At 25.1% G+C, this 11,891-nt stretch overlaps 1 long non-coding RNA gene across 1 annotated transcript; it reads right to left on the bottom strand.

Annotated features, from left to right (window-relative positions):
- Nucleotides 1–7,589: 7,589 nt before the first annotated feature.
- LOC135144481 (uncharacterized) lies at nt 7,590–8,210 on the bottom strand. The gene is made up of 4 exons (XR_010283165.1): nt 8,191–8,210; nt 8,033–8,129; nt 7,883–7,975; nt 7,590–7,696 (listed from the first exon to the last, which is right to left on the bottom strand). It is a non-coding gene; the product is annotated as an uncharacterized LOC135144481 (long non-coding RNA).
- Between the last annotated feature and the right edge of the window lie 3,681 nt (nt 8,211–11,891).

The following is an 11,891-nucleotide window of genomic DNA, read 5'->3' as shown; positions in this document are numbered from 1 at the left end:
GCGCTGGGGTTGGAGAGGAAACTCATGTGCACTTATCGTTTCTGATTAATAAAAAATATATAAATAAATTTAAGTGAAGCGAATAAGCGTAGAGGAATTACTATTTATGGCTGTGTATAAAAAAAACTAAAAAGTTTATTTAAAAAAACATGCCATCAGAATGGAAAATAACGCGCTTCACTGTCCCATCTATAAATCCTTAACGTAATAAAAAAAATTAAAGCATAAATTAAACTATTTTTTTTACAATAAAGATAAATAGATAAAAAAACCGAAAAAGAAAAGAAAATGGCTAAGAGCCACACTGGAGGTGATAAGCGAGTTAAAAACTTTGCAAGAATCTAAATTGAAAAAATGCTAGATTTTAAAGTAAACAAAATTCAAAGAACAATTTTTTAAAAAAATAGTACGTGCTGAACAAGTGGAAGCTCGGCGTGCGGTGGAAATTTAATTTGAAAAAGAGAAGTAGAGTTGGACTCTACATCATGACAAACACCGAGCAAGGAGAAGCCTTAAAAAAAAGTTAAAATTAAAAAAAATGTTGAATGTGTGTAGTAAAAACCTGCGCTATCGTTGAAGGCACACACAGATTCAGGAGAGAGCATGAGATTATCGGTGAAAATAAAATCTGATTATAAAAAATATATGATATATACTTAAAACATATAAGAATGATGAGATAAAAAATTTTCAAATTTAATTTAAAACTTACTCTCAAAGAATAAATTTGAGAAATTATAAAATAAATAAAATTATAACCGAAGAACTAAATTTTCTTAATATATATAAAATCTTGTAATAGTTATAATCAACAAAAAATATGTGCCAATTCCTGAAATTAATATTAATATAAAAATAGTTATAAAACCTTGAAATATATTCTTTAAGAAATAATTAAGAATTATAAATTAAAAAAGTTAATTACTGTAACTTTTAAAAAAAAAAGGTTGATTATAAATATTAATATCGATAAAAATATAATTTATTAAAATAAATCGATAATAATATAATATAAGAAAAATTAAAAAAAGTTAGTAATCGCATGTGAGACGACTTTATATAACCTTTCATTCTTAACATTTAACATTAAAAAATTATCGTAATTTTTATAAATCTTTTTTTTTAAGTTTATACTACAACAAAAATAGTATTTAATTTTAATTATTTTTTGGAAGATTTATTTATAATAATATAAAATTATTCAATTCAGTTTTTTTTGGAATTTGAAATAATAATTCATATCCCCATAAATAATTCTTTACATTAAAATGAATTTTTTAAATCGAAACAAAGTGCAAATAACGATTCGTAAAGAATACCTTTTTACAATGAAAATTTAATGCTTTCAACTAAAACACGAATAATAACAATATTATAAGTCTATGAGTTATTACTATAATAAGTATAAAATCAAGGCAGAACAAAAAAGTGATAGGCTGTTAATATAGATTCTTACATTTCGACACATAAAAAAATTATATGGATCAATAGATGTATGCAAACCTTTGCAATGGTTTCTATAAAAACTTTTTTACTATAAATTAATGAAAAGAAAAGTTATATGAAGTAAAGTAAAATAAAAACTTTAAAAAATCTCAACATAGTTTAAAATTATTAAAAAGCACGCCAATAAAAATTCAAATAATATTATAAAAAATTCTTTTAAAAAAAATATAATTACAACAGAAATTATTCATAAACCAATAATGAAAGTTTGATAAAGAAATGATAGAAGTAGGTAAAAAAGAAAAAAGCGACTAACCCAAAAAAAATTACGTACATCCAAAAATTTTTTGCATAACTTTTAAAAATAAAAAAATTTAAAACAATAAAGTGTTCCAAACCAATTATATTATTAATATTAATACTCAAATACCAAATCTCTTATAGACTTATGAATAGTTTTTAACTTATAAACAACAATAATGTAAAGAAATTAAAAATACTTATAGAAAGGGAGTTGGATTAAATATCGGAAACAAAAGAAACCTTATTATATTTAAACCTTTATTTATGTGTCCCGAATTTTTGGTTGTTGAAAAAATATGGATGTCTAACCAAACGAATGACTTCCGCACTTCATCCTCACCAGTATAAAATCCTCTATTATAAATTATAAATTACCATGTAAGTTTGATAAATATCAGAAAAAAAATAAATGAATTCTAAATAATTTAAATTTTTTTTACCTTCTTATCCAAGCGAACAAAATAGCATTAATACCGAAAGCACTAACAACTATAGCCTTATCTATAATATGATTGTCGCTAGTTAACTTAATTAAAACCTCAGCCTAAACAAAAGTAATTAGAGGAATATCTACAAAATGGGAACAATAAGTTACTGAATCTAAAAATGAAACGGGAGCTTCGTATTTAGGAATGTACTTAGGATTAGTCCCATCTAATCCTCGAAGCACCTAAGAAGAAGTATTATTTTTAAATCCACCAAATTTACAAAATAATTATATGAAATTTTTAATAAATTTTTTTTAATAAGGAATAATATTTTTACATCGAGCTCAACAAGGGTGTACTGTTCTGAAGTCATTTAATTAAAAGGCTTCTAAGAGAACTAGTAGAAGGTCAGCTATGCTCAGAACAATTGTTGGTAGCGTGTTAAAAAGATGGTACAGAAAAAAACATGGGGGCTTGCACCTGACGAAAGTAGATCTGTTAACCTTGCAGAAATCTTTTATATTATTTTGAAATTTTATTTTTTGTAATAATAATTTACGAGAGAACCTAAACTGCTTTTTGTATAGCGAACTCCACTTACTGCTCTTGTCGCGAAACTACCATCTTTTCTAGTAGTTATTTCGTAAATTACTATATCCTCGTTAAGCCTATTGTAATGTTTTACTCATTGAGCTTGCTGAAAAATGGTTTGAAAGGCTATAATATTCTTAAATCCTTAAATTAAGACCTAAGAAAATATTTTTTATTCTTATGTCTAAAAATAAAGTTTATATTATAAGTGCAATCGATTCATTAAACCGCCAGGTGTTATTGAACAATGAAAGCTTTGATCACCTGAATATATTTTTTTATTATAAAGAAGGGAGTTCTATTTTCAGAGGCCTTGGGTTTAATATTTGGGGATACCTCTCACTATAGTGGTTTTTCAGTAGTTCTCCACCACCCTTATTTGATTCGCGAAAGTTAAATTAAGGGGAGGGTTGTATTAATACAAGGTAACAGTACCGAGCACTTGGACCTTATGCTTAGACTAAGTTCTCTGTGCCCAAAGACACTAAGCCTTTACAGAAGTAATTAATAATAAAAAACGCTTCACTTGAGCAGACAAGTTGTGTCGTTATTTTTCTCGATGTCGGTAAAGTTTTTGAGCGTTTATGGGATGATAACTACTAACTTAAACTTCTCAGTCGTCTGAAATTTAAATGCTACGTTTCTCTGCAGAGACACCTTTGAAAGAAAATTAACGGTTACGCTGTGGTATCACTGGCGACTAACAGCTGGCATAATGCAAAGCTCTGGTTAATCTCCCCCTGCTCTTCATGTTGTGTAAAAAAAAAACTTGTTTTGCGGTTTCTCGCAATCGCATCGCGCTCACGCTCTTGAAAGGGTCTCTCACAACTGGAAGAAACTTAAAATGCTACCCGGAAACACTCGCCGAGTTTTGCCGGCGGTGGGGACAAAACATTAAAATCTGGTAAAATTATGCACTCCATATCAAGATGCACTGCACTCTTTCATTTTTACCAGTCTGTAGGCGTCATTCCATTTTTTATAATCGCGTGGGCTCCTCTATTTAGTTTTTTATCTGTGTAAAGTTAATTAAGTTAATTATACCATGTAAATACTAATAAATCTCTCTAACACGTTAACTTTTTAATCATCGTAATAGAATACGATATATATGCACCTAATTTGTTTTAATATAACTAAAACTTGTTTGCGTTTGGTATGAAAACCATTTTTTTAATTTTTAATTAACATAAATTAAATAAAGTAAAACTCCTTGTACCACCTTTTTCTTTTGCATGAACTTATTTGCAATTTTTTAATCTTTGAGGTTAAGACGCGTAACCAATAAACTTCGTTAAGCAAAAACACATGGCCGTTTTTGCAAACTTTATTTACGGCTCTGGTGGAAGTCCGCCAACTTTGAGGAGGCTGGTTTTGGCTTGCGCCGCACCTTCGCTCCTCCTTTTATCGAAAAGGTTTTGGTTGGGCTCCTAGTCGTTCCTTTGTTTTTTTAAGGCTTTCTTACTTCTCTCCTTCTTTAATATCTCCTTATACTTTTTAAAAACTTGTTTTTTTTCGTTTGATGAGATCGCTCCTTGTGAATTGTTATAATTTTTAAATTGTAGCTTTTCACTTTAACCCTTAATACTATGCGTTTGGCTCAGGCTAAAAGCGCTGTCCATTTGTTTAAAGTAGATTTTTGTAATCGTTTTCTACTATAAATCAGTTAAACGATTTCGTACGATCTTATTCAAACGTTTATACTTATTCCCTTTTGTTATCTGCGCTATTATAACTTTAACATATTTTGCCTTGGAAAATCCTGTAGAGGTTATTGAATGTAAGCAGACCTATATTGGTTTGCTTGAAAGGTTCGTCCTTGTCATTTTATGTTCCTCACGGGTTCCACTTTTATTTTATCTATTGCCTTGTTTTATTTAACTTTTAAAAACTTTTTCGGGGGCGCAAAGGTTTCGTGCGGCGGCCTACCAATCCTTTTTCTATTTTACAACCACTCCCTTTTAGCTTCCTCTCCTTCTTGAACATTATCTGGAGGTTGTAATTCCATTAGTTTGTGAGGATTATCTTAACTTTTAAAATATTGCGAAGGTAACCTTAGCCACTTTTTTCTTTGTACTTTCTTTGCTGTCAATACTTTCTCAGCTGTTGTTTTAAAACTTACTATAGAATTTGTTTTGCAGCTTGTTAGTATCGTTCATTATATTATTAGACATGTTTCCCGCCACTATTTTTAAGTAAGTAGTGTAAGTTGATTATATATACTGAAAGCTAACGCCAGCAATTTTTTAATAATTTATCAATTTTAATTTATTTGGTCCAGTGCAATATATTCCTTAATTTAGTATTGAGATGAGCATATGGTTATCGCCTTCATTATTCTTGGGACTACTTTAGTTTTACCTATTTTCGCGTAACGTTTAAAATTTTTATAGCTTGCCGATATTAGAAAAATTTTAAGCGTTACGAAAATCTTTTTTTTGGAAGTATGCGTTGAAGTTTTTTTTCAATATTTCGAAGCCTCTTATAAATTTTTATATAACTGGGTACTTTTAATTTGTTAATTTCGCCGCGGCTCGTCTTTTTTTCACTTGATCTTCTAAGTTTAGACTATTTTTATTTTTTTTAGCTTTCTTTGCCATTTATATATATTCTCTTTTGCTTAGATTCTTTTTACTGGTTGGAGCATGCTTTTGGAAGAAAAATAAAAGCCTCTATTTCTTAAATTTTTATGACAGTAAAGTTATTTGCTTCTTATTAGTTTATAAAAGTATATTTTTAATTAAGGAACTGCCGCTTTCTTTATTTTAGTACAGTTTTTATACAACCGTTTAAAAGTTTATAAAGTTTATTACTAACTTGCGTTCCCGCGACTAGTAATTTATTTTTTTGGCTTTTTCGCGTAAGCGGTGGATGATCGGAGATAAGAATTAACTTAATGCAGAGCTCTGTTAGCTTTTTATCAGTTTTAAAATTGATGAGTCGGTTCCGTGCCACTTTTGCATAAGTAGAAGTATTTTAAAAGTCTAGAAAATCTGAACTTCGTTGCTTTGGGAGCTATAAATCCACTATAATATATGACACTTTTGTTAAGCATAACTTGTGAAGCCAAGCTTCGAATTTAACTTAAATGGTGGCTAGTTAGAAGTTAACTCGTTTTTCCTAAAATCAAACCAGTTCCAATAAGAAATTTCACGGATATTCACGTTTATATGCATTCTTAAAATCAAACTGTAACTAATTTAGGGCTTGAGGGTTGGCAGTAGCTTCTTTAGGTTATAGAGTATTTTTAAAAAAATTTTGCCTACATAAAGAAATGTTTGTTTAAATTAGCCCTAAAAACCTTATAACTGAGAATAATTGCCTTATAGGAAACTATGATAAACTCCTTCAGCAAACAAATTTACTCTTAGAACGAATGAAAGCGTGATATCATGCGTCGTGCCTAATATAGTATATGAGAAATTATAGCCTCACTACTTTTATATACCTATATTATTGCTATTGTAAAACTTTTACATGTCTATTTTTAAACTATTTTATAATAGTTTCCAATATTATATTAAGCGCGAAATACCACTATAACTCTTTATTAACTTTACCAAGTAGGCCGTACAGATTTACAACTGGATTACTTTATTTTAATGTTGTGTTTAAATTAAATTTTCCACCACTTGATAGATATCTTGTTTTTTAGAAGTTTGTCTAGTTTTTTGTAAAGCTACTTAGTCTAATAACTGTTGTAATATTTCTGCTCTAATTTTTATAGCCTGACTGGAAGTATTCATTTCACTTGAGTTTATCACGTATAAAGGAGATAGAAATTATACATTCAGAACATTAGATTAGCAGTAATACTCCTTCTTTTAAACGCAGAGAAAAAGAGGTGAGATGAAAAGCAATAAAAAAATATTCTATAAAGTAAAATTTCTGCTAAAAAAGAAATTGATAAGTAAAAGATATTTGTTAATATTAAGTGGTATGACGAAAGTTTTTGTTAAAATTAACAAATTTTTCTATAAAGAATAAAATTAGTTAAAACGACTGAGTAAAAAAAGTAGTAGCCTTGATTTTGAGTATTGCCCGCCATATTCTCCCTTTTGCACTATTTTAAAAACGCTCGAGTTTAGTATATATATATATATATATATATTTATAATTCAAGAACTTTTTCAAGATGGTGAGTTTAAGCTTACGAAATACGAAGGCGAGGTAAAGAGACTTTTATTATTAAAAAAGTTGACGATGGCATATCTGACTTAAAATTTCTTTTTTAGTATGAATATTTTTTGCATGTATGGAATTTACGAATATGAAAATCAACATTCTTTTTTTGTTCTTATTAAAAAAAATCTCAATAGCAGCATGCAGAATTATAATAGTACATAAAATTTTTTTTCATTAACAAGCACTACAGCTTGACGCAACTATTAATAAAATGTGCAATAGCATAAAACACTTTCTTCCGTTGAAGATTAATTTCTAGTAAAGCTTTGTTACAATTATGCAGGATTTAAATGGTCTTTCATAAAAAACTTTTATTATTTTATAACTTTTCATACATTTTTTTTTAAAACCTAAAAACTAATGTACATTCTATTAACTTTTTATACTTTTTTAAATATTTTTATTATTTATTTTGTTATAGTAAAATTATAATGCCCTTGTAGCTCTCTTAAGCTTTAAAATAGTTTCATAAAGCGAATGTTTCTATTTTTAAACTTAAAATTGTTTAATAAAAAAGCTCAAAAAAAAATTAACTTAATTAATTTCCAGTTAGTTTGCTACTTATAAGAAAAAATGAAAAATAATAATTAAAAATTTTTTTATTGTTCAGTATTGTCAAAACTACCAGATTCACTGGCTCTAGCAACCGCTGGAATGACCAATAAAACGTAAAAATCGGGATGCGTGCCTGCTTGAAGGACGCTTTCGTGGGCTGCGTTAGTAAGTTCAAAACTTAGTAAAACCTATAATAATAAATTAATAGCAGATTAATAGTAAAATAATAATAATGTAGTGATAATAAAAATATAAAGACATAAATAAAAGTAATTTATACCATAAAAAAATACATAAAAAAGTCAAAAGGGGAACTAAAAAAGTTCCTATTGTTAATATTTTCGTAATTATGATTAGTTTTTTTATTAAATTACAAGAGAATGTAAACAGTCAAGTAAGCCATAATGAAAATAAGACATTCAGCAGAAAGTCCCTAAGCCTCTTAGGTTTTCCTCAAAAAGGAAATTCTATTAAAAATGATTATTATTATTTTATAGATTATTATTACTATTATTAACTAATACTGTAAGCGGAGTAAAAGCAGAAGGTTCTTCGTGGTACAATAGTAAAAGAGAATAATATATATCCAATATCAATAAAGAAGTCCAAAGAGGTTCAAAACTAATGTTTATATAAATATATTTTTATTATTATTAAAATTTATTATTATCGGATAAAGAACATTAAGGCGTTTTCAAAAAGAATTTCGACTGCAGACTTCACGCTCTGGACTTTTATATAAAAGTTTTACTTCATATGATTATTAATATATAATTTTATAAGTTCCGACTTTCCCCATTCTTCAAAGTATATAGTCCTATAGAATAGTAATAATATATTATACAAAAATCTATTATAAAATACATACAACAATAAAGCAATGGAAATATAAATTTAGCAACAAAAAGCATTTGAGGGCCTCTTGATGCATAAAGCGCTACGCCCAATTGGTGACTTACAAATAATTGGATGAAATAAAAATAAATAGTTGATTAGTAAAAATGCATTATAAATGTAGCGAAGCAAACGTTATAGTAACAATTATATAATAATAATAGATGTCAAAAAATATTTATAAAATTTAAAAAAATAAAATAAAAAGCAGGTATATTCAAAATAAACAGATAATTATCATTAAAATAATAATCAATGGAAAATAATATAAAAAAAATTCAAAGTATTAAAATAGTTGGAAAAAAAAAAGTTTTATACTTTTCTAAAGATTACTGTTTTATAAAATTTTTTTTTTGCAGTAATTTTACTTAACAAATATTGAATCCTAAAAATATTAATAGTAAAAACTAAAAAAATCACAAAATATTATTCGTTACACAATAAAAATAATGATAAAAAAGGAAAAAAAACTGTTTTTTTAGTGCCAAAACGGCAAAAGTTTTGGCGCTCTCGTAGTTTTTAATGAAAATTTACGTCAAACGCTGATTGTTTATATGTCCGAACTGTTGGGGTTGAGCGCAGCTCCTTTAAATCATTATTTATTATTAATATCGTAATTATTATTACTTTTATTATTATTATCATTATTATAAATTTATTATGAAAATATTGTTATATAAAACAGTTGTAATATTAATTATATTATAAAAACAAAGTACTAATAAGAAACATTGTTATAAATATATCATATTATTATATTATATTTTGTATAACAAATTCCGGTTATGACGAAGATTTTATGTCTTAAATTATTATAAATATTAATTCTTATTAATAACAGAAAGTTATTTATAATAATATAAAATAATAAAGTAATAATTTTTGTTAAGAATAACAATAAGTTATTATTATTTTTAATTTTTCCGTTTTCTTTCTTTAAATGTGCCGCTCACCTGAATAGATATAGTCACTATTTATTATGATTATCATTATTATTAAAACTAACTATAGTACTTTATGATATTTTAATAAAAAAATTAAAAAAACTTGAAACTTTAAATTATATTTTAATTACAATAAAAAAAATTAAAATTAAAATATTTAACGCTTAAAAGTTTTTTTATAATAATAAAAAATATAATTTAAAATAGTAAATTTTTTTTTCTAGTTGCCATTCTAAACTCCACTTCGCGTAGTCTTATGATTTAACTATAGCGCTTTAATTATATATAACAAAAGGAAAATAGGAGTAAAACTCTTTTTAAAACTACTTGGCCCTATGCCCAAAAAATTATAATCTTTAAAGCAAGTGCATTATTAATGGTTTTAAGCGCTGCTTCGCGTACGAGCATATTAACATATTTCTTATTGATGTTGGTTTGCACGTGGTATGTATACGCAAATCTTCCAATCTAACTTTTAATTGAATGCGCCTTTATCCTTAATGTACCAATAGAGGCAATTTAGTTTAAACGCGCACAGCTAACACAGTAAAGAAATAAAAAATTTTCTTATAATTTAAAATAAAGCAACTGAAAAAAAGAGATTCTTTAATGTTTAACGGATATAATAATACTTTCTTTTAGTAAAAAAAATTAAAACAAAACAATAATAAATGCGAATATTAAAAAAAATTGTATAAAAATTAAATTCTTAAATAAGCAAAAAGAGTAATTTATTAGTTATAAAGTAATTATAAACTTACCAATTACAAAATATTCATATCTTCGATCTTTTAACTTAAATAATAATAATAGAAAATATAGTAATTTTTAGTTAAAAAATGAATACTTCAGAAAAAAAAGATAATGATATACTAAAAAGTTTTTTTTTCTGAGAGAAAAAACTCGTGAAAAGACATTATTATTATTATTATATTATCATTACCCTTATTATCGCTCTTATTATTATTAATATTATCGTTATTATTACACTTATTATAATGATTATAATTATTACTATTTAATAACCGAAAGTTTTATAAACGTTTTCGAATTCTTCAAAGTCAAAAGTTCTTTTAATAGCAATACAAAGGGCATAGTTTTCAGGCTCGTGTTGAAGCTCCTTCTGTTGATAATATTTTTTTTAATGAAGATAATTACTTTATCTTTTTAAATAAACATATCAAAATTTACAAGAAAAATAAAACTTGTTTACTATTTAATATAAAAACATCCTAAATCAAAATATTAATTTAAATTTTCAAACTTTAAAGAATAAAAGAATATATAAAAAATTTTTAAGGATTATAAATAATAAAAAAACTTTGGAAATATTTTGACTATAAATTAAAATATCATTTCTTTATAGTAGTAACAATAAAATATCATAACATAAAAACAAATTGAATAAGTAATAGTATTAAAAAAAATAGAAATTTCCAAAAAAATATTAACTAAAGTAGTAGCATCAAAAATTTTAATAAAAATAATAAACAAACGATAAAAAGTTAAAAAATAATATAAAATAATACTTATACTATTAATAAATAAATAAAAACTTTTAAAAAAATATAGGTTATTAATCGAAAGTGTATTTTCTACTAATAAAACATAAAAAAGAAGTAATAAAAAATATATTAAGAAAAAGTTAATTTTATAATAATAATAATATATAAATAAGAAATTTGAAAAATATCAAAAAAAAAGTATATTTATTAATATAATTAAAAAAAATAACTAGAAAAAGGCTAAAGTATATAAAGAAATAATTAAACTTATAAAAATAATTGTTACTAGATATATATTTTTACTTTGTAATTTTTACAAATTCTAAAAGACCTTAAAATAATATAAGTAGATGCTTTTTAAAATAAAAATGAAAAAATAATAAATTAAAATTAAAATTGTTTTTGTGGTTACTTCGAACTTATAGTTTTAAAATTAACTCTGTTCTGAAGATTTTAGAACTGTTTATAGTAAATTCAGTTCTGAGACTTTTTTTAAATAAAAAAGTAACATTATGATTAATTTTTATATAAATAAATGTTTGGTAAATTCCATAAATGGATAAGTAAAATATATACCTTTTTTATAAAATAATTTGCAAATTTTTTTAACGAATGCAAATTTATAAAAAGCAATTCAGTGGCTTTTCCAAACCATATTGTGTGATTGAGTAACTTAAAAAATAATAATAAAAAATAGTAATTCATTGCTTTAATTATAATTATATATATTATTGAAATCTTTATAAATTTTCAGCAATTAAAAAAAGTAATAAGTTTAGATCAAATTATTTTCTATAATATTTTTTAAGGCTGTCTCAATCTTATTAATTTTGCATTGGTAAAAGCAAATTTATGTATAAAAAGTTTAATAAATTCCATTTCGCGCCTAATAATATTTTCAATGAAAAATTAAAGCTTGTATTAATAATTAAATTTGAAAAACTAATAAAAAAAAAATAAACTTTCTCGATCTGTCTGAGCGTTATTAATAGTATGAATTTTATTGAATTAATAAAAGCATAAGCAAGAAAATCAACTTT

Source organism: Zophobas morio, unplaced genomic scaffold, assembly GCF_036711695.1.
Source record: "Zophobas morio isolate AGI-343-1 ecotype UQ-CSIRO unplaced genomic scaffold, CSIRO_AGI_Zmor_V1 ptg000101l, whole genome shotgun sequence".
In the NCBI taxonomy this organism is placed as follows: domain Eukaryota; kingdom Metazoa; phylum Arthropoda; class Insecta; order Coleoptera; family Tenebrionidae; genus Zophobas; species Zophobas morio.
This window is presented reverse-complemented; position numbering and strand designations above follow the sequence as displayed.